Raw genomic sequence first — 22,749 nt, forward strand, 5'->3', positions numbered from 1 at the left:
TCTGCCCTCGCTTCTTTCCCTGCTTTCATCCCGTTGACCTTTGTACAATTGCTCTGGCCATAGCCCTGAGCTTGGAAGTTGGCAGTTGGAGGGGGAATAGGAATAATAGGGAGGGGTGGGCAGAGCTGAGGTGTTGAGAGTTTTCAACTAACAACTAATCAGGGAAAAGCAGGAAGAGAAGTTTTGAGTTGCAAAACGTGTTTTTGCCAAAACTGAAAAGTTGGCTCTGAACAGAGTTAAAATGTTACCTTCGGCCAAAGATGTCCCAGGAGCATCTACCTTCACTTGCAGTGGCACTTGCCCGGATCACATTTTTGATGTACACGTTCTCTGAGTCCCAGGCTGGACGGGGGATGCTGCTCAAATCCATCCCTGCCTTCAAGCAAAAAATGTTCATCACACTCTAGAGCTCCCCCGACATAGTCCCCTGCCCACTCCATGACACTTTGTACGTCTTTGCAGGGTTTGTCCTCACCCAACCTTTGGTAGGACCCTCAAATGCACTGCATTGTGCAACATTCAACATCAGAGACCTGAAAACGCCGCTCCCTAGAAAGGCTATTGGAAACAGAGCCTGCAGCAACACAGCCCAGAACGGTTGTATTTCACACACATCAGGCAGCTTCTGTCACAACTTTTTCCTCCCAGTAAATCAACACAAATAAAAACTGGCCGTTGCTCTTGGTCTACCAGCCCGAAGAACAAAACCGCGAAATGGAAACTGCCCAGTTCTAATTGGATTCAGAAGAACCAGGGAATCAGTGCACGCCCATGGAGCCAACGGTACTGGGGGTCATCTAACCTCCCACCCACCCCCGCCTCAGCAAGTGCGTTCAAATCGCTCCCAGAGCCCTGTCTTGGTGAGTGACATTCTCATTGTTACAGTGCATGGAAAGTCTTATACACCGTAGAAGAATTCGCTTCCCAAAATAACTGTGGTACATCTCCATGAGGCCTGCCTTTTGTCTTTCTTCTTCATGTCCCTCAAGATCCTACTCGAATGCCCCCTTCTTCGAGTGATCCATCGTTCCTGGTCACCCGCTCTAAAATGGCAGCCACTACCACCCCACAATCACTACCCTCTAGATCCGCTGTATTTCTCTTCCTGGCATCATATCATATGTTTGTTTCCTGGTGATCTGTCTCCCCTGCTAGAATGGCTCCCCTCATAATGTCTCTTTGAGGACAGAGACATCAATTTAATCACAGCTATGTTTCTAGCATCTAGAACAGTGTCTATCACGTAGGAGGGGCGTGATAAATATTGGTTGAATGACTAACGGGGGGTGGGGGTGGGGTGGAGAACTGGTCCAAGGGCCAGTCACCTACAAGGCCGTGCCGAGAATGAGCAGTCTTGGGGTTTGGTGGGTGACATTTCTCTTAGGAGAGAGCGACCCTGGAAATTCGAGACCTTTAGCAGTTTGTTTTCAAATCCCTGTGTTATAATTAAGACTGTCGTCAGGGAGTATCTGACTTGGCTGGTCAGAAAACCAGTTGTGGGACATTTCTACTTGTTGCGTGGACATAAACCTTTGAAGAGGTATACGTTAGTAGGAATATTGAGATAAAGGGTTGAAAATCAGATCACCCAGATCCAACTCCTGGATCGGGCACATCCCAGGTGAGTCGCCTTGGCATGTTGATTTTAACATCTCCATGTTTTAGTTCCCTTGTCTGTAAAACAGGGACGATGCAACTTGGACCTACTTCAAAGGGATTTGTGGGAGGAAATAAAGGAGGGAAGGGATGCAGGCAGAGCCCCCCCCAATCATCAGATGCCCAAGTTGTCCGCACACATTTCAGAAAAATGGCTAACTGGTTCCTTCCTACATATCATGATATAGTTGCTGCCATGTTGTGCAGAAACACCAACCCTGCTCTCTAACGACACCTGACTGCCCCAGGGAATGGTCGATGAGTCAAAGACAGCTGCATATGGACTGGACATGAAGAAGGCTAACTGTCTCTGGGTCCCGTGGTTTCTAAGTTCGGCCCGTTACCTCTGTCCATGTAGCATAGTGGCAATATAAGCCCCAAGAACTCCTCTCTTTCAGGAAATATGACGACTAGGCGAACAAGAAAACAAGGTCTCTGAAACTCAGTTCTCCATGAGGGTTGATTCGCCTCCCAGTCCTGGGAGACACGGTGATGGAAGAAAGACATAGTATCCCTTTCTTCCCCAAACCCACACCAACCCTGCAAGACACCCCCATTACTGAAGGCAACCTGTGTGTGGGGGGACAGGGGGAGGGTTCTTTGCAGAGCCTGAGCCAAAGTCTCAGACCCAATCTCCAAATGTTTTAACGAATTTTAGTAATGAGACAATCAAAAATGAAAAAAGGCGGAAATGCCCGGAACAAACGTGTCTGTCATCATGTCCTGCCAATACACATTACTGATTTTTAGGGATCAGGAAGACATCACAGTGTCTTCCTGATCCCTAAAAGACGCTGATGCCATCACATTTGTGATCATGTCTCCCTTGTGTCTGGAAGAGGACTGAAGCTCACAGCTGGAAAGTAAACATGTTGCTGTACAAGCCTGCAGCTCCATAGGTTTACTTAATTCCAGTATAGTGCCCTCGCCCTTTGAATAGTGGCATATATGGAAAAGAAATCTATAATCGAAACAATCTTGTACTGATCAGCTTTCAAATCATGCTACCAGAGCTGCTGAGCCATTTAAAGCAAAGACAATGCCACATATGCTGCCATTTTTATTCCTTCCCCCTCTTCCTTTGGCCGAAAGGTGGTAGTGGGTCATCGTCCAATGGGCAGCCCCTTCAAAAATGGATGTCAAAGTGTTCACACCCAGGTTCCAGATGTCCTGCTTAAACAGCTGGGAGTGGAATTTGACTCCCATGGAAAGGACTGAAGACACGATTGAGTCACGGACTTTCAGTGTTTGCTCTGACTCCTTGCAGGGGTGTTCGAAGTGGATCTGTGAAGTTTCCCAAGCTCCATTCAGGTGACAAAGGTCAGCCCTGCAAACAGCGGTCCTTCCCCTTCGGAGGACCTGACACCAATGAAGCAGCGAGGAAGGAATTTTCTGGCCCTGTGCTGCATGGCACACTCATTCCTCAGGGTCACCTGTTCCAATGGGTCGGCCTTCGCAGCTGAGCTCAAGAAATCTGTATTTGGTGAGCTGAATGAGCTGGACAATTGAATCAGAAAAAGGCAACAAGCCTTCGCAATGTTAAAACGAGTCCAGGCCTGGGTACCTCCCTTCCTGCCTCCCACACTGGCCTGCAGTCTCCGGAGTGGACCAGTGAGGACCTGGTGTCATTGACCTCCGAGAAGAGATAAGTCAAGGACAGACATCAGCAGTCAAGTCCAGGGTGCCCACTTTATAAAATGGCCATTCACCTGCCACTTAGCTGTACATCCTGCTGTGGTGGGGACTTTTCGGGACCTAAGTGCCAGCAGAAGACAGGAAAACATTTCTATTTTGTCATTAAGTACAAAGCTGCCATGGTCCTTTTCGACCTTCTCTTTCCCCGTGAGCAGGTGACTTATAGCTGAGGTGAAAAAGTACTCAGGGCCTCACGTCAGCCAGCGTCCACAACCAAGTGGCTTCAGCGCAACATTCTTCAAATGTGCAGTGCCAGGTGGGGACTAGACTAATCAGGGGGGATATCACTTTGTAAGTTATATAAATCTCTAACCACTATGCTGTTCGCCTGAAACTAATATTGAAGGTCAACTGAAATTGACAAAAAAAAACAAAAAACAAAAAAAACCCCAGCATTAACAGCCAATAGGCCGAATGCCTGCAAGCTCAGCCCCTGCCTTTTCAGTGTCCCATAAATGAAAAAAGGACTGAAAGCCAGGAAGGGAGCACACGCTCTCGTTGGATTTTTGCAGAGCTCCACCCATGGCTGTGGTTAGCTCATCTCCCCGACCCCAAAGAGGAAAATAGCATCACCCTTCAGAGGAACCCCTGGACTATGGCAGTAGATTGGGAAGAATTCCACTGCCTTCCCACTGTGAGTGGGGGAGGAGAGAGACGGATGGCTGTAGGTCTGCAGCATGGGACGTGGTCTATCCCAGCTGTCATTCTCCTTCTAAAATGCAGTGGGATCATGCCCGTCTCCAGTTCCATTGCCTCCAATGGTTTTGGATAAATTTCAAGGTCCCTAACACTGCGTACAAGGCCTTTTCTGACCTGGCACCAGCCTGTGTTCCCAGCGTTCCCTCTCACCCACCCCACACCCTTGCTGGCCCTCCCCGTGCCAGCCATCTCACTGATGCAGTTCCCAGAACCTGCCATGGCTTCTCTTGATACCTGCCTTTTGCCCATGCTGTTCCCTCTGTCTGGAACTGATTTTCTCCACCTTTCCTTTCTCTGGCGAACTTCTCCGAAACTAAAAAGCATATGACAGAAAATAAACAATACCAGCCCTCAGCTGCGTTTTTGCATTATATTACTATTTCGTCTCTCTGAAAACTCCAAGGACTACAGAATGTGCAGAGCAACACAGCAAGCCATGCCATGTGGTAAATAACTGTTACCAGTAAATGTTAAATATAGTTTATATGGGCTTACGCAAGTTTGTTAAAGAGAGGAACATCAATTACTCCAATCTTAAGGTTTATTTCTTTAAAGTGACCCATTTAGAATTGGTAGGTCACCCTTTTTGAAATCAGATATATCTGATTTTGAGTATTAGTTCTGCCACTCACTAGCATTGTGACCTTGGGCAAATTATCAGCTCCGTTCTGCCTCAGTCTTCTCATCTGCAAAGTGAGGATTACCCTAGCACCTGCCTGACAGAGTTGTTGTGGGGATCAAATGAGATAATAAGAATGAAGTGCTGAATGCTATTTACCAGGTGCAATGGACTGAGTGTTCCTATGTCCCCAAAATTCAGATGTTGAAATCCTAACCCCCAATGTGATGGTGTTAGGAGACGAGGCCTCTGGAGACGGGGTCATGAGGGTGGAGCCCTCAGGAGTGAGATTAGTGCCCTGATAAAAGACGCCCCAAAGAAATCCCTAACCCCTTCTGCCATGTGAGGTTACGCTGAGAAGAAAGCCATCCAGGACGAAGGCAGCCCTCACCAGACAGAGTCTGCCAGGGCCTTGAAGTTGGACGCCAGCCTCCAGAACTGTCGGAAATAAATTTCTGTTGTTCATAAGCCACCCCGTCCATGGCATTTTTGTTACAGCGGCGCGAGCTGACAAAGACACCGGGCATACAGTAGTTTCCAATCAACTCAGTAACAAACACTGTCACCATCTCCGTTCTCGTCATCGTCATCGTCATCATCAGGATGTTTACATGGCCCTGCTGCATCTCACTATGGTGGCTCCTGGTGCTTAGACACTTGCCACGTTGGCACCATGTGGCAGCCCCCAAAGCCCCTTGGGCGTTAGCCACGCCTAGATAACTCTGATGAGCAGCCAGCCGACACCTTCGGCTACAGGACACTTCTCACGTGGTTCTACCCTGGAGCGTGAAAGTCACTGAGACACGGGGGTCATGGGGGTCTGACCAACAACACATTAAGAGGGAGGCAGCCTCCTCCTGTGTCCAGCCGGAGGGAGGCAGGGCAGATGTCGTTCGTCTCCTAATTTTAAATACAAGGAAACTGAGGCTTCTCCAGGGGAGCCGCCCAAGCTCACACAAGTAAATCGTGCGCCCTGCCTTCAGGTTATCCATCCCCATGTCCCCACCACTCGCCCCCTGAGCAGCAGCCCTTCACCTATATCCTTTCCCTTCCCCGAGGCGCCACCAGGCTCCTTCACACAGTTTAGTTTTCCCTTCTCCCGACAATGGCCGTCTGTAAGAGGCCCTGGGCGCCTGGAATTTGAAATTGTTTTTCTTCCTTCCCTTCCTGAGGACCAGATTGTTCCCGAGCTCCGAGCTGCCCGGCCAGTGCAGGCCTGACTGGCTGGCACCTAAGGTTTGCATGAAGGACGCGGGTTTGTTTTTGCAGGATTGCTCATGACCGATAGAGTGCTGGCGTTGGCTTCCTCGTGAAAGGTGCATGGCAGTTAGGCCTGTGTTTGCAGGGAAGTAAACTTCAAGAGTAAACAGAAAATATATACACTCCACATCCTGCCAGCCTAGCCCCAGTCCTGACAGGTGATCCATTCTGACTTCCTCTCGGAGACACACACCCAGCAGACTGCAAGCCCTGAAGCATGGTGGGTGGGGTAGAGCGGGGCACACACCTGGAGTCTCCACTTTCCAGTGGGGTGGGCTTGACAAAGGGACTCGGCCTCTGTGCCACAGGCTCCGCATCTGAACACCTGTACGCGTTATATTGGTTCCTCCAACACACTAAAGCCTTTCCCACCTCAGGGCCTTTGAATGGACTCTCGGCTCTGCCTGGGATGCTGTCCCCCTCCTCTCCCTCGCTCCCTCTCATGAATGGCACCCCTCATCTTGCAGGTTTCAGCTTAAAGGCTAACCATTCCAAAAGCCTTTCCCCAGCTACTTCTGTATGTAAAAGAGGTCGTCCTCCACCAACCCACCCCAGTTATTCTCTATCTTCAGCATTCATTCGCTTTCTTCAAATACTTGTCACAATTTCTAGTCATTTTGATTTGCTCTGTCTTCTTGTTCCAACTTGAAGCTCTTTTTGAGGGCTGCTGTCGGCTGTGCCAGCACTATGCCTGGAATTCAATGGGGACTCAATCAATATCTGTTTAACTCGTGAATACATGTCCTTGCTTTGTCCAGGCATGATTAGCTCAAGGGAGAGATCAATAACAGTCACCAGAACCAGAATCCCCGATCCTATGGGCAGTTTTATCTTCAACTGCATGATAAATATCAGTCGCAGAAAGACGTATAACCCAGAAGGCCAAGGAAACTAAGACTCCTGTTGCTGAAAGGACATCACAAACTATATTTTGGGGCCAGTGCACCACACGAATCGTGTAGCGTTTTTCCCACAGCCACCTTGGAGCCTTTTCTACCTGCATAAGTGTCTTTATAAAAATATCTAAATCACTGAAGACTCTAACAGCCGACCGGATGAAGTTAATAGATGGAAATCCACAACTGAGTTCCATTCACACAATACAGATTTGTGGAGGACCTGGGATTATAAATAAATGAACGATGCAGTCTATACCGGCTAGCTAACAGTCTTTCCTGCCACTGGCATTTGCCCTTCACGTGAGCTCAGTTGAACAAGGGGGATTAGCATAGAAAAATTACAAGGTTTTCGAACTGGAAGGATCCGTTTGATTATTAAGTAGAAACCCCCCCCCTTATTCCAAATGTTTTTGTAATTGAAATATATTTGCCACGTAACGTGGTGTAAATTTCAGATGTACATGTATATTTGATACATGTTTATATTGTCATATGAGAGCACCTCTCTCACGTCACATAATTCTGTGTTTCCCCGAAAATAAGACCTAGCTGGACAATCAGCTCTAAGGCGTCTTTTGGAGCAAAAATTAATATAAGACCTGGGCTTATTTTACTATAAGATCGGGTATATAATATAATATAATATAATATACCAGGTCTATATTAATTTTTGCTCCAAAAGATGCATTAGAGCTGATTGTCCGGCTAGGTCTTATTTTCAGGGAAACTCGGTTATATTTTCTTTTTTGTGTAATCTTGAGTAACTAAGAGCTAGTATCTAAGCACATTCAAAGATCATAATAGTTATCTGTATTCACTAGAATCAGTATTAGCTCTCCAGGACTTACTTATCTACACGTTGCAAGTTTATGTCCTTAAACAACACTTCTCTTATCCCACCTCCACCCCCACACCACCCCCTCCCCGCCATAACCACCATTTTACTCTCTGTTTTTACGAGTTTGGCTTTTTAAGATTCCACCTGTAGTGATATCATACAGTATCTGCCTTATCTCACTGAGTCTGTTGTCCTCAGGGGCCATCCATGTTGTCCCAAATGGCAGGATTTCCTTCTTTCGTATGGCTGAATAGCATTCCTGTGTGTGTGTGTGTGTGTGTGTGTGTGTGCGCACGTGCACACACACATCTTCTTTATCCATCTAGCCATTGACAGGCACTTAGGTTGTTTCCATGTCTTGGTTATTGTGAATTATGCTGCAGAGAACATGGGGGTGCTGATGTTCCTTCGCTATCCGATTCCTATTTAATTTGGGAGAACCCCCTTAATTTCAGATGCAGAAAATGAGGCCCAGTGAGGCTCCTGTCACAGAGGGGGGGGTCAAGGAGTCAGGAGCACGGGCAATCGGTCTTTCTACTACATCATCCAGGTCATTTTAGGAGGAGGTGGGGCAAGACGTCAGCAGCACAACGGGCGAGCAGGATGTGGCCATAGCAGGAGAACAAGGCTAGGAGTGGAGAGACGTGACAGGAAAGGCTTGGAGGTGAACTGAGGGGTGACCCGTGTCTGGTTTCCTCACAGGACATCCTTATTTGGGGCATGTTGACTGGCTGAGCGGCACCTGAGTCATCCTTCTCGAGGCTAGCAACCAAGTCAAATAGAGGAGCTCACTCACCACTCCTCTCACCTCGGTCTTCGTGGGTGCCCACCAAATATTTGTTGATCGGCTCTAACGCTGATGCCAGACCTATAAGTGTGCAACGGGGGATTCTGTGTGTGCCACCACCGTAGAGTGCGCTATTTATGTTGGGAAGGGTCAGGGCAGGAAAACATAAATCACCCCTTTACAGACAGCAGGCATCGCTCCTACTGACTCAAAATGCTCTTGTTGACATGGAAACAAGAAACAGTCGAGCTGGAAGAACGTGGCAGAGAATGAACTGTAGCATGGAGGTATGATCTGCACCCCCCCTCTGCTGGTTACAACCCCGCCCAACTGTGGCACCACGGGTGTGGTCCCCTTCCTCTCTCTGAAATAAGAGCCTCCCTAGAGAAATGTGGATTCCAGCTCTACGTTCTAATAGCTGCATAAACTGGGACGTGACTTTTACCCCTTTGAGCCACAGGCCCCTCATCTGCTAACACAGGTAAAGCCCTCAGCGTGATGCACGGCCAAGAGCAGGTATCCGGCAAATATCAATCCTCCTTCTCTTCCAGATAGAAGTAGCCCAGAGAGAGAGGGCAGGCTGCACAAAGAGGCGGAGAACGACCCTTGGTGTTCTGGTGGCAGCAGGATGGAGGTTTGGGGGCAGAGTGTGTAGTAAGGAATTGTCCAATCCTGGGGCAAGCCTGGAAGCTTCCAGAGAAGAGGATGGAATGGTGTGAAACTAAGAGCACAGTTCAGAACACGTGGACTCAAAGTCCACGTAAGGCGAGAGCGGCTTGGGTGAGTTGCATTCCCTCTTTTGGACCTCAGCACCCTCAAGTAAAAATAAGAAAGTTTTAGTATTGATCTCTGAAGGTCCTTAGAGCTCTTTGGTTCAATGATTTTTAAGGACTATCCTGGCAGGAAGTAAGGGCCGGGGCAAGAGATGTTTCTCCCTCACTGTCTTTCCCATCTTAGAGCAGAAGCCACGCAGAGAAAGAACCTCATCAGGACTTCCTGGATCTAGCGATTCCCAGGACAGTCACAGAGAGAGGACAGTAAAGGACATATACTCTTTTCAGCCTGGAGGGTCTCCACTAACCCCAAGTTCCAGTTGTATTTGGGGGAAATTGCGTGGGAGGAGTGTTCAAAGGTAACAGTCAAATCTATATCAAAGGGCGCTGAGATTGGTCACGTAGGCAAGACAGTCCATTAAAATCATCTGTGCTTTTCACCACACTTGGCTAAAAAGTGAACTCCTGTTCCTAGCATTTTTCTCTTGGCTGCCCTTTCAGGGTGAAGGGAGGGAAGCTAAGGGGATAAAGGAGGAATCCCAAGGGGAAGTCCATCCTACCAAATAGCTGTCTCAGTCACATCCTGACCTCTGGTAGTCATGTGACCTGGGACGTGCTTGTGGTCGATTTAGTCCCCCGAAACTCAAACACCTTCAAGATAAGCCAGGGACTGCTGGGACTTCAGTGGTCGCGGCCCAAGGAGCCTGAGAGCCTCCCGCTGCCCAGGTTGGAAAAGCAAAGGGCACATGTATTCCTTGGCTTGGGGAGGCTGCCACTGCTATTCCCGTCCAAATTACTGGGCTCTGTGGCAGCCAGGTGTATGAGCTGCCTGGGGCTGCCATCACACAGGACCACAAACAGGGTGGTTTAAAACAACAAATGTATTGTCTCCCAGTTGTGGAGGCCAGAAGTCTGAAATCATGGTATCAGCAGGGCCGTGCTCCCCGGGAAGACACGAGGAAAGGACTTGTTCACGTCATTCTCCCAGCTTCTGGTAGCTTCAGGGCTTCGTGCCTTGGCTCCTAGATGCAGCGGTCAGATCCTATCTTCTCATGGTGTCCTCCCTCTCTTCCTTCCATATGTATCTGTGACTAAAGTTTCCCTTTTTCACAGGGCACTAGTCATACTGGATTGGGCCCCAAACCCCTATTCCAGGACGACCTCATCTTAACTAATTACATCTGTCATGACCTGATTTCCAAATGTGGTACTGGGGGTTAAGACTTCAACATCTTTTTTTTCGGGGGTTGGGGGGGTACACAATTTAACGCATAACACTAGCCCTCTCTCATTTATTATCAAGAGGTCAGGATTTGAAAGTAACATTCCCAAAAGATTAAAGACCATGCACATTGATTCCTTGTTCCCAGCACTCCTTCACCAGAAATGCTACATTCAAATGGACAGCAGTGCAGGCAGCTCCAACAGATAACCGGCCTGTAATCTCTCTCTGCCTTCACCCAGCCCGTGTATTGCTCCTATTCCTCCTCCATGAGCTTCCAGACACTAGTAATGTATTCCAGTGCCCAAGTAACACACACTTGAATGAATCTGCAGCAAAGCTGTTTACGTAACTAACGAGCCCTGATTACGGTTCACTTAAGTAGAAGTAACATTTTTATTCTATTCCATGACGGAGGGCTTCCTGAGAGAAGGGGTTACAGAAAATTGAGAACAGAGACAAGCACCTAGGAAAAGCCATGTATATGAACAAATCTCAACACTGACAAGAATATCGTATCAAAGCATTACCCAATTCCCCAAACCCCCACAAAGGAACATTCAAGCTAGACTATTTTCGCAGGGGGGAACACACCCCAAACAACATTTCATTGATTTCTGCCTTTGCTTCAGGAACTGAAAGTTGGTGGGGCAGGGGAAGGGAGGAAAGGGGAAGAGAGGGGGGATGGGGAGGAAGAAGAGGGGAGGGGCGTCATTCAAAAAGGCTCCCTTGCTGGTGTCTTCCAACATATTATTTCTACGTTAGTATTATCAGGCTAGTTACCCAAAGACAGATGCCGAACAAGAAACTGATCACATTTCCCAATCTTATTTGCAAACAAGCGTTCATTTCCTGCTTATCAAGGCGCAGTTCGGGTACTTTGTCCATTCAAATCATTGTCTTAAGCCAGTGATGCAAACCACTGAACAAGGCTCCCCCCAGCCAGAGCCCGGACGCTCAATGTCATTGAACTCAAGGAGCAGATAATTAGTATTGAAAGGTGTGATTGCAGCCCCGTTGGCCAGGTAATCAGCCCCTGATTTCTCTTCAGGATTCTAGACCAGTTGGAAATCTTAGCCCAAGAGGAGGCTGGAGGGAATTATCCTGGAAATGTAGTATCCCTTTTCAAATATAAACACTGGACAATTATCCCAGCCAGTTAGCCCTTCCTCGCTCAGCACACTGTGTCCCGGGCAGTGAGCAGAGGAGAGCTAGTTCCCAGGCAGGCCTGCCTCCCAGGCTTGGCTCCCCAGGGTTCTTCCATCAGCTCACATCTTCCAAGACTGTCGCAACCTTGGGGTGTCTCTGCAGACCAAGCCTCTTCATCCCGGTGCTTGTTTTGCAAACATTTGGCTGCTACGTGAAAACCTGCCTCAACCTGAGGCCTGAGCTCCTTCTTGGCTGAGATGGAAAGGCTTCCCAAGAAGGCCTGGTCTCTTTTCCCACTCAGATCTGATGGCTTGAGGGTGACAAACTGGAATGTGTCTTTCTGCTATGCCTTCGAAATGGGATGCCAGGTCTCAGTTCTCAGAAGCCAACCCAACTTGGACCGAAAGCTTGGCTAAGTATTTCAATAGGCACTCACATAGAAACGCAATGTTTGTGCATTTCGATAAAGTGCCCAAGCAGGGCTCCAGCCTCCTTTCGCCCATGGGGGGCCCCTCCTCTGTGGACAGGAATGCCATCTGACAGGGAAGATATGCGTGAAAAACAGTTGTCTCTATACCAAAGGATGCTTTCTCCATCTTCTTTACTAGGCTTTGCTTTAACCAAACTCACAACGGCTAACATAGTTAGAGAGCTAAATAAACATGAGTGTCCATATAGTACTGACCCTGTGAAGGCCTTGCAGCCAGCTACCTGCCCCTGGTCTGGGAGGGAGAGGCCAGCAAGTAAAGAAAGTCTGCATACAAGACTCCACGTATTATCGACATACGTGTTCAGGCTTCGCCACCCTCACAGCAGACACATAACTGTGTTGTGTAATGTGGTGATCTGCAGCATTTGGGGAAAAGAGACATTTTGTTCCTTAGAACTTATCTTCCACCTAAGGCAAATGTCCTCTGAGTCAGGCCAAGCCCCTGAATCAGGGGCCCTGCTCCCAGAAAAGGTGCTCAGAGCTTTGGGACACTGCTCCTCCTTCCTGCCTCTAGAAAATGCTGAGATTACAGCATCATGATAGAGGATAATTTACAGCACACTTTAAAACACACCTTCTCGCAACCGTAGCTCACAGCCGACTGACTGCACTGAACAAGCTGAAACTCATCACACAGTTACTAAGGTGCCACGCGTGGCTTCCCGTATTGAAGATCCCTGCCTTTCCACTGGATGGCACTCGGCAGCAGCATGCACCGTAGTTTTTGATCACACATCATACGTCGTTCATTAGCAGCTGAGGCCACTACTACTGCCCTATTAAGTACTAAGGGTGGCACCCCCAAACTGAGGGTTCACCCGAAGAGCTGTTTTCTCTCTTGCAGGCAAAGACCCTTCCGCAAAGCACTGCCCTGAGTCCTCAGACTTTAAATTCAGAACACCGGATGTGACAAGGACGTGGGGAACGTGCAGAGGCCATAACTGGGTACTTCTAGACAAACAGAACTCAGACACAGTCACTTGTGCAAGTAATACCTTTTATTGGCTGGATCATCTTTCTGTAAAAGGTGATGGGAATCTATCAAATCTAAACTCTGTCTGTATGGCTCCGCTGTAAACATGGTTATTGACACTGTGGAAGTATTTCCAGACTGGTGCATCCCTCGTCTGTTCAGCTCAAAGATATTTTCCGTGGTGGCTGCCATATAAAGTTCTGAATCCTGAAAAGTCCAGAGCTGGTGCCCCATGGAGGATTCTCTCTTCTCTGTTTCTAGGGTAAGGCATAGGATTCCTTAAAGGGAACAGGACTGCCATCTTTCAGCCCAAAAAGCTCTTGATGGCTTCCAACCCTTCTCTCACCCTAAGTTCCTTTGGACTCACTCTAAGCAAGCTCCTCCATAAGGGAGTATGTCAGAGATCTCTAAGGTAAGTCCCCCAGCCATGGGAAAGGCACAAGAAAGAAGGAATGGATGCTAAATGTTGATGAAGAACCACCTTTGAGTAAGAAATACAACTGAAGCCCAGAAATGTGGAACAGCTTTTCTAAAATCAAAAAGCAAGTCAATCCAAAAAGAAGAGAGAGAGAGACAGAGAGAGAGAGAAAGCTAGGAGTTCTGAATCCAGAGTTCGCTGTGCATTACGTCAGTAATAATACCCATTAGCATAAGTCCAGAGACCCTGGAACTGAAACAAATCCAACTGTAGAACAAGTGCTTTGGAAAAACTTGAAAGCATCTTGATGACATTGTCTTCCTCATAGGGATGCGGTTTCACGATAGGACGCAAATGTCACGATAGGACATCGTTGATGAACCTGATCGAGTGTGCATCCAAGAGGAAAAAGAAGGAGCACAGTCTGAGTCTTTGTCATTCGTAGTTGAAGAAGTTAGAGTCTGGGGAGAGTTGGAGGTAGAGTTTGGGGAAGACATCCCCAGTTCAGGAAAGAGACAAAGACCCAAAGAAGCAGTGGACATGTTCGGAAGGAAATGGACCACTGATAGATACAACAATAAAACTCTCCCCAAAGTAGAGTTACAAGGGACTCCAGAGCTGTATCGACACAAATAGGATTCTTGCTAAAATCCAAAGAGAGGGGGCAGGCGTGAGGGGAAAGCAGGATGAGATAAGGTAGCAGGGTCCATCAGAAGCCCACGTACGTTCATGAGACTTGTATTTAAGAACTTGTTATTGGGGAAAACTATGCTGCCAAAACATCTGCTCCCAGGAATCCTTCCTTGGGCCACGGAAGCTCACCGCCAGCAGCTGACATGTCATCACAGAGGAATAATCGAAGATGGAGAAGAGAAAGTGATGTTTTAGGTGGGCTGGCAGTCTGTGGACTGCCCTGTTTTTTAACATACCCACAGAACTATGTGAAGCCAAGTGTTCTTTACGCCAGGCCAGACTTTCCTACCCCACCTTGGGGGTCTGCCAGTTTTCGCTGGCTCTCTCTCTCACTGTCAAGCCTTCTTATGAAATGACTGGTACTTCCTGCTTCCTGTCGCACCCCAGACCCAGACACGCCACCTCTCCCTGGGTATCCGCCCTATGGTTTAATGAAAGGGAGCCAAGGGGCTCTTGAGGACACAGAAGCCCCTGTTCCGATGAGGACAAAAAGAACAGGGTCATTTCCCCCCTACCCCACCTCCGTGTCTGAGTTTCCTTCCACCTTTCTCTGCTCCCTGCTTCCCTTCCCAGACTTCCTGCCTCCTGCCTCCAATGCAGCACCACAGTCCTGCTCCTTTGTGTCCCAGCGTCCCCGGCTACAAGGCCATAGGAATGTTCAGAGAGTTCTAGCTCCAAGAAATGCTCATCTCCATAGACCTGTCTACCCACCCCCCCACCTGGCCTCCAGAGAAACAGCCCACATTCCTTCAATCCCACAGAGAAAGGGTGTGACTTGCATTACTCAAGGAAGCCTCCGCGCCAGCATCTTATGCCCCCAGAACAATAGAGTCGTATTTTTCTTGGACTTCATTCATTTTATTTGGTTTCTCCTTTGATTAGCAGACAGACCTCCTCTCCCTCCCGCTACGTTCCTTTTTAATCCACCAGCCTAGTTCTTCTGCTCCTCCTGCAGAACTCCAACCCCCAGCCTCAGGAAGGTAAAGTCCTGGATCGTGAACTTGAGTGATGTCAGTGAGCTTGAGAAATGCCATCGGGCTTCTCCCGGGCTTTCACACGTGGGAATCATCTCTGGGGAGTCTGCAGCCCATCTCTGATCTGTTTGTTTTGGATGCTAATCCCAGGATGCTGGGTGAGGTGTTAGTCAGACTGACCTTTCCCGTTTCTCTGAGTCAGTGATCTTAGATCACTAAGTCAGGCGCTAAGTGTTGAAAATTAAAATCAATGTGTGGGGCCCATCAGAGGTATCCAGGAAGGTGGGGACAAAGGGGTGAAAAGCGAAGGTGACACCTTGCTTTGGGTTGAAACAAACACACCAAAACCTATCTATCTGCTGTCAAATCCATCCTCATCCAAAAGGCTCCTGCTCATTTGGCGTAAGGCTCACATTACAAAGAATATTCCATGGACATGACCCCCCTCTTGACACATATTACTTCAGAAAGGGCTGGCACATGTCTGAAATCTCAAGGGTGCTTCCGTCCATCTCTAAACAACCAAATCTCCTGGTATTCAGGGAATTTTCTGTTTGGTTGTCTCCTGAGCCCCTGGAGGTATGTCAGGCTGCAAGGGATATTGAAGAAGGGTCTTACTTCTCACCAGGCTGGGGCATTTAGGGCCCCCACCATTTCTGCCCCCGGCTTCCCTATCGTGCAAACAGATCTAATGGAATCACAGTGCTAGCAATGCCAGACCAGGTGTGGGTTTGGATTGGCTTTTTCAATCCAGCTCTTATCTCAGAGATCAAAGCCCCTAGTAATCCTGAGTCAATGCACCTTAAATATCTGGCAATTCAGACAAGACAAGGTCCCATTTTTAATATGAGAAAACTGGCTCGTTCAGAAGCAGAGTGTTTAAAAGAAGGTACACAACTATTTACAGGAACACAGAGGTCTCGTTCTTGGTCTAAGGAACTCCGGATTTAGGATTATTACCTGAAAGATATAGGAAGGTTGTATTGTGTTGACAAAAATGGACAGTTATGTTTAACGAAATGTCCTGACCATCGGCGTAAGCTTCATTGCATTAGAGTTTTCAGAACTCTCAGATCTCCCCAGCCCACAATAAAACATTCTACTCCCACCCAACCGATTCCAGCATATAGTGCTTAAACATATCAAGCATAGCAGGTCCAATTCTTCACAAGTATTTGTGCGCCATCAGTTACATGCCAGGCGTTTGCTTACGTCAGATAATAAAACAAATACTAAATCTGCTTGTGAAACAAACCATCATATCATACTCTCCATTAAATGTTTCCAAATCTCTGCAACTTACTCTTCTTTTTTCGACAATCTTGTTTTCAAGAAGAGACAACTTGATTAGGAAAGGAAAGGAATTATCCCTATCTTCTCTGAGAACGCGCCTACGCACACATAGCCATGCACGCCCCTATAAAATAATTATTTGCTCAGTAAGATTTTACACGTATATCATGGATGTGAATACACTAGACCTGTCTAAATCTAAACTCCAAGTATGCACCATTCTTTTTAAGGCTCCACCAAAAAAGAAAAAAAATGAGCGAGAGAGAGAGAGAGAGAGAGAGAGAGAGAGAGAGAGACAGAGAGAGAGAGACAGAGAGACAGAGAGAGAGAGACAGAGAGAGAGAGACAGAGAGAGAGAGACAGAGAGAGAAAAGGAAAACTCAACAAGTCAGATCCCTTTCTGCATTGTCAGGTAATTGTTAGCAGAAATCGCCTGTAATAACAAGCCATTTTAAAGGAATGCCAATTAAATTCTATCCTGCTTAAAGAAGACCCAGACTCCTCCTTTGTTCTAACCTGGGCAGTTTTGAGAAAATAACAATACGTTCTTTCAGAAACCGTGGGGCATCTGAAAGGTAGGGCTCCTGCTCCCCCAGATAAGCGCTGGCAGGAGAGGTAACTGCTATCCAGTGGGAGGCTGGTGTTAGCTCCTGGGTCGTCAGAGGGAGCAAGGGAGGCAAGGTGAGGGGGGCGGCAGGAAGAAAGTGTCTCGCTTTCAGAAACTTAAAAAGGATTTCCACTCCTGCTTGGTGTGGCCTGCACGGTGGCAGAACCACCAGCCTCCTCGGAAACGTCTCTTCACCCTCCCTGCTGATGGCATGTTTGCAGTCTGGGACTATTTCATGCCACTAGTTCCTTCCAAGAGTCTGAGGTTTAGGGTTTGGGTGAGCTTGATGGTTAGTCTTTTTTTCTTCCCCCCCTCCCCTTACCTTTTTATTCAGAGTTTCCAATACACAAAGTGCTTTATAACAGCCATGGAAACCTTCGCGGCCATAGAATTAGAAAAGAGCTATGACCAGTGGCAGACACGCACGGGAGAGGCCTATGGGAGGGCCCGGTTATGTGGCACGGACGTGTGGCTTTCTCCTTTGCTAATCTGGCCCCCAAAGTGGCGTTTCTTTGCACAGACCAGACTGACGAGGGCTTGGGCTAAGAAAGCAACATAGCCTGACATGACGGATTCAGGAATGCAGCTGCCCTTGAGCTGGTCAGTTTGCGAAGTTGTACAGCTCCCAGCCAGGCCTCTCTTAGACATTCGTGAAATGTTTGTGGAATGAATGTGTGCTGCTTTTTTAAAGGGCTCTGTGTCATTGTTAGGACACACTGGATGCTTCACAGAAGCAGGAGTCCTAGCGTTTGAACTTGTCATTGTTCTCTTCTCCACTAGACTCCCTGGCTCCCCTGACAGGGATCGGAGCTCAGGGAATGGCAATAAAATGTGCTACGAAACAAACTGATCTTGGTCCTTCTCTTGAAATCTTCTGTCCCCGTTCTGCCATATTCTCTGGAGATCGCCCCTAGCAAATGCCTTTACCCCATTTTTCCATTTTTTTTCCCCAACCAGTTATACATGAATAATTGCCAGAAACTAAGACTGAGCCCCGCTGAACTGTCATCTGGCTCTTCCGTGGAGAAAAGAGCTCGAAAATGCTGGGCAGGATACCCCCAGGGCCTGGAAATCTGAGTTCCAGGACTCACAGCCATCTCTCTGCCCCGCCTTTCGGTCTCCTTCCTCTTTCCTTACACCAGCAACACAACCCTCTGTCCAGGTGTGAAACAGGATGGAGTTTGCAACACCGGTCTTTGTTGTGCAAGGGAATGTGTTATCGTTCAGACCACGTTTGAACCAGAGGATTCTCCTCTTGATTGCTAAAAAAAAAAAAAAAAAAAAAAAAACGAAAAAATGCCTTTCCCCTACATGGTCCTTCAAACCAGGGGACCAATCAGGAGTCTGGACAGAGGGGGAGAATGGCTCTAAGAGCCCCCAGGGGAGGTGCAGATAACCTCTGATGACATCATCGGGTCACGGTGTCAGGCATGGCGTATGCCAAATGCAAGACAACCACTGAGATTCAGAAATTCTCAGCAGCCCCTCTTCTCTCCCAACTCACTCTCTTCCATTGACAACCTCGTTTGGGGACTGTCATTCCCAAATGTGAATTAACATTGCCCCACAAAACACAGAGTCCAGAGGAAATAAGGCAAGGCCAAAAAGAAACAAGACCATGAGGAAATAGCTTCCCTCACTGGGAAATAAAGATGAGGATGACATAGCCCATTTGGTTTTCTGTATTAAATAAGTCTTTACACAGTAAGCGGCAAGTATCCAAGGGTTGGTGGCTACTGTTTTCTTGTTTCACTGTTGTTGTTGTTGTTGTTGTTGTAAGTGTGGGTTTTTACTCCTTAATACATAGCGCTGTGAGAGTCTGGACAAGTGAATTAACCACTCTACCTACCGCTCAGCTTTCTCATCCATTAAATGAGGAAAGGATTAAGAACTATCATGAAAGGTTTTCTGGGGGAGACACAGGGGATATACCCAGGAAAAGCCCTTTGCAGGTTGCCAAGCACATAGGAAGGGTTCTACAAACATTTCTTCTTATGAATAAATATCCCGATAGAGCAGAAAAGAAAAAAGGACAGGGTGATAATGGAGGGCCCCACACTTCCAAAATGATAAGGACTTCTCTGGGTTTCAGGGGACGGTGATGTCCCATTTCTGCTTTGTAGACCAAAATGATTTTGAAAATCAGGACAGGCTGGATCAAGATGTAAATAAAGAGGCTGCCACATAACCCAGAGAAGGAAGAAATCTCAGCACACAGGGGAGAAAAATCAGTGTTAGGAAACCAAGTCAACCAAGGCACCACTCCCACAAACCCAGAGATGTTCTCACGGAAAGGAAATTAAAAGGAGGGAAGACACGAGAGATGTGCATGGTTCAAATCACACTTTGTTCTCTGCTCCTGAGACAAAGGCAGCCAAACCCTGATTAGGGGAGAAGGGAGGAGATAAGATCAGAGACTCACTTCACAAAAGAGTGGAGCCCCAGTCTCTGCTTGTGACCCAAACAAGAGCTGGAGCCCAAGCGAGAACAATAATGTAGAGGAGTGGGTTTGCTGGACGCACTGGCCTGCCTGCGTGCCTGGGGCCGGAGCTCCGAGGTCACAGCCGCCTGTGGAATTCTGTGTGTGCAGGGCCACGCGGGGGAGGCAGACGTAGCACCCCGGCTCTGCTCCGAGCCCCGGATCGGCCTCTCCCATTGACTGTGTGACCTTGAGAAAGCTGCACGCTATTCTCAGGGCTTCTGTGTCCGCACGTGCAAAGCAAAGAGAGTGATTTCTTCCCCTCACTGCTTCCTAGGGATGCCTAGGGAATAGAGTTGATGAGTGGATGTAAAGGCACTTCAAAAGCAGAAGCAGGAAACAGTGGTAAGGAATACTCATTAGCAGTGAAATTTTTGTTTTCATCAATAGGTGAGAAGGCACAAGAACAGATGAATACGTGTGCTTTAGAGTGATATTTGAAGGGGGCGGCGGGTAGCGAGAGTAAGATGTGTACCTCCAGGTTCCCTTTATGTGAATGAATGATTCTACAGTGTGTGAAGCCGGGGTTCGGTGGGAACTGTGTGGAGCTGTGACACGTCAGTCCAGGCAATCATTGCTTATGGGGGCAAAGGGACAGAGACCACCGTGGGGGTGGAAGTGGACACAGTGCCTCGGATGGAGCAGCGAGTACACAGGCCCGAAACAGATGAGGCCGAACCAGAGATTGTCCTCCACAAGCGGGCACCCCACACCTCCTCCATGGGGTGACTGCCCAGGGACTGCGAGACAGCACCCATCCTTGACCCCTCACTGCATTGCCCCACGTTCTGAGCCACAAGTGTCACCCAGGAGCAGCAAAAAGCTGGCCTTTTGAGGGTTTATAAGCAAATGAATACCTGTTGAAATGGAGTCTGTCCACCCCGCCCCACCCACCAGCCAATGCAATGGTCCCAGAAGCTAGTGTTTCTCTCCTGTTTCTCGTTTCCCTCCACCTCCCCTCTTTATCTCTTAGTCCTCCTCCTTCTTCTTCCAAATATATAGCAGTTTGGAATTAGGGGCAGGGGTGGAGATGGGTGGTGGTTTTTTTGGTTTGTTTTTTTTTTTTTAATGCCTCTGGTGTTGGAAAAGAGGTACGGTGTCAGGTCCAAACTGTACTGCAAGAGTCCCCAAAGTCCCCAGACTCCACATATCCAGATACACGCACTTTCCTTCTCTCTTTCCCTTTAAATCCCCCCACCCCCACCCAGGAAGAGTTGGGGAGGGACTTGTGCTTCTGGGGCTCTTGGGGGGCCATCTGGGAGTGATTAGCCTACAGATTTCAGGTAGCTCCAGCCACACGTGCAGCCCACATGACACCCCCTAATTCCATACCCACAGCTCTCCTTCTCCAAACAAACAGCAGCGCCGTTTGCAGGGAAAAGAAAATGCCTTCCTTAGAGGAGCTGCTGAGGAAAGCCAGGGCATAACTGTCTCCTCTGCCTGGACCCCCACCCCGTCCCACCCACCCCGCCCACCAGTCATTCAACAGCCAGCCACACCGTGGCTCATCCGTGAAAAGGCTGTGCACTGTGCTTAGAAAAGCAAGCAAGAAAACCAGGAAGAAAAAAATATTTATTATCGTATATTTGGGTAGCAAGGTCTCGGGGTTTTTAAAGGTTCTAATAGGTTAATAATGATTTCAGTTTGTGGTTTGATTGTTTTCTCAAAACCTGTAAATCCAGGCCAGAAATGTCTTAAGATTGCAATCTGAAAGCTTTACATTCATCACTCCAAATATTCTCCAAAGGCATGTCTCTAATACCCTTTCTTATAGAAATAAAAAGTCAAAGGGTAGGAAATTTAGAAGAGAGTTCCAGGACAAGGGCAGAATTCCTTATAAGTGGCATAGGCAGCCATCGAAAGAACATATTCTGAGGGGAGTCATAAAGACAGCCCATCTAACTAGCAAAGGTATCCTACTGTGTGCCTGGTAGCTGTAATCTACCATTAGGTATTCATTGCTTTGGCTAAGTTTTGTTCATTCATTCCTTCAGTGAACATTTACTTAGCAGAGTCGATATGGCACACAGATTGGGGATACAAAGAGGATAACACTGTGTCATTCTCCTCAAGGAGATCAGTTTAGTGGTAAGTGTATAAGCACAAAGGGTAAATGACAACACAAAGAGGCCTGCAGGAACAGAACACAGACTCGGAAGCAACTATCTATTCTTAGGGAGACCTCAAGTCTTCATAGAGGAGTTAGCAGTTGAATTGGATCTCTATCCCCTACTAAAGTCTAGCTTCCTCATAGACTAAGAATAGACTAAGCCTTAATAGTCATTTACTCCATAGTCTGAATGAGTCTCCCATTTTTTCAAAGAGAACATCTTTTTTCTTTCATGGGGGAAAGACACCCTTCCCTGAAAAGGAATGAGCAAATGAAGGCAAATCAATAGCTCTTTCCCCCCAAGGAAGCATTGCTGGGGCTTTTTCAGAATCAAAGGAGAATCTCATCTTTTCTTTGCCCCCATGCTTAGGTCTCAAAGGTAACCTCCCTCCCACTTCGTGGCTCGCTTGAATGAAAATCAAAGAGCCCCTGACAGCAGGGAAGTTAGGCTGGGGAAGCCCAGGGACCGAAGAAGAAGGGAGGAGCTCAGTCAGACACCACCTTTTCTCCCAGTTGCTGAGGGAAACATCTCGACCTTTGAGACTGTCTCCACTGCTCTACGAAAGTATATTTAGGGCGCTCTCAGACTCTATTGCATCCTCTGCCTTATCAGCACAGTCCGCTTGGCTGATGATACGAACCCAAGAGTTGCTGAAGCAGGTCTCAGGCCTAGCTGAGCCGAGGAAGGTGGGCCTGGAGGCCAATGCCCCACCAATATCACCCCAAAGCCCTGCTTTGCTCAAACCTCAGTTCCTGCAGGAGGGTCAGAACCAAGAGAACCTCCAAATGCTAAGAATATAAAAAGCAATTAGTGACGAACGGGCTTTAGGCAGAATCTAAAGGGGAAAGAGAAAGCTTGGCACCCCACAAAACTCCACCTCCCTAGGCCGCTTCCGGAACCACAGTGTTCAGCCACTCAGCGTTTGGCCAATGCCACTCTCTCCTCCCCCAGAAGATTTCTTTGCTCCTGGAAAATCATCTGGAAACTGTCATCACCACTGTGCTGGTTGGCAGATGTCCCCCAAAGAGAGAGTGAAGCATACCACACACTACAAGGCATTCCTGGGCTCAGACCAAGAAAGGGAGGGGGTGGGGGAGGGATGGTGGCTCAGGCA

General features: G+C 47.9%; 1 long non-coding RNA gene across 3 annotated transcripts in view; it reads right to left on the minus strand.

The window, feature by feature from the left end:
• Window positions 1-22,749, minus strand: part of LOC117013142 (uncharacterized) — a 44,178-nt gene that overhangs the window by 14,534 nt on the left and 6,895 nt on the right. For 2 of the 3 annotated variants that reach the window (XR_004421277.1, XR_004421279.1), the window contains exon 2: window positions 249-376. This is a non-coding gene — a long non-coding RNA (uncharacterized LOC117013142). The remainder of the gene's footprint in view (window positions 1-248; window positions 377-22,749) is intronic. The other variant, XR_004421278.1, reaches the window with a different exon arrangement.

Source organism: Rhinolophus ferrumequinum, chromosome 21, assembly GCF_004115265.2.
Source record: "Rhinolophus ferrumequinum isolate MPI-CBG mRhiFer1 chromosome 21, mRhiFer1_v1.p, whole genome shotgun sequence".
Taxonomy (NCBI): Eukaryota; Metazoa; Chordata; class Mammalia; order Chiroptera; family Rhinolophidae; genus Rhinolophus; species Rhinolophus ferrumequinum.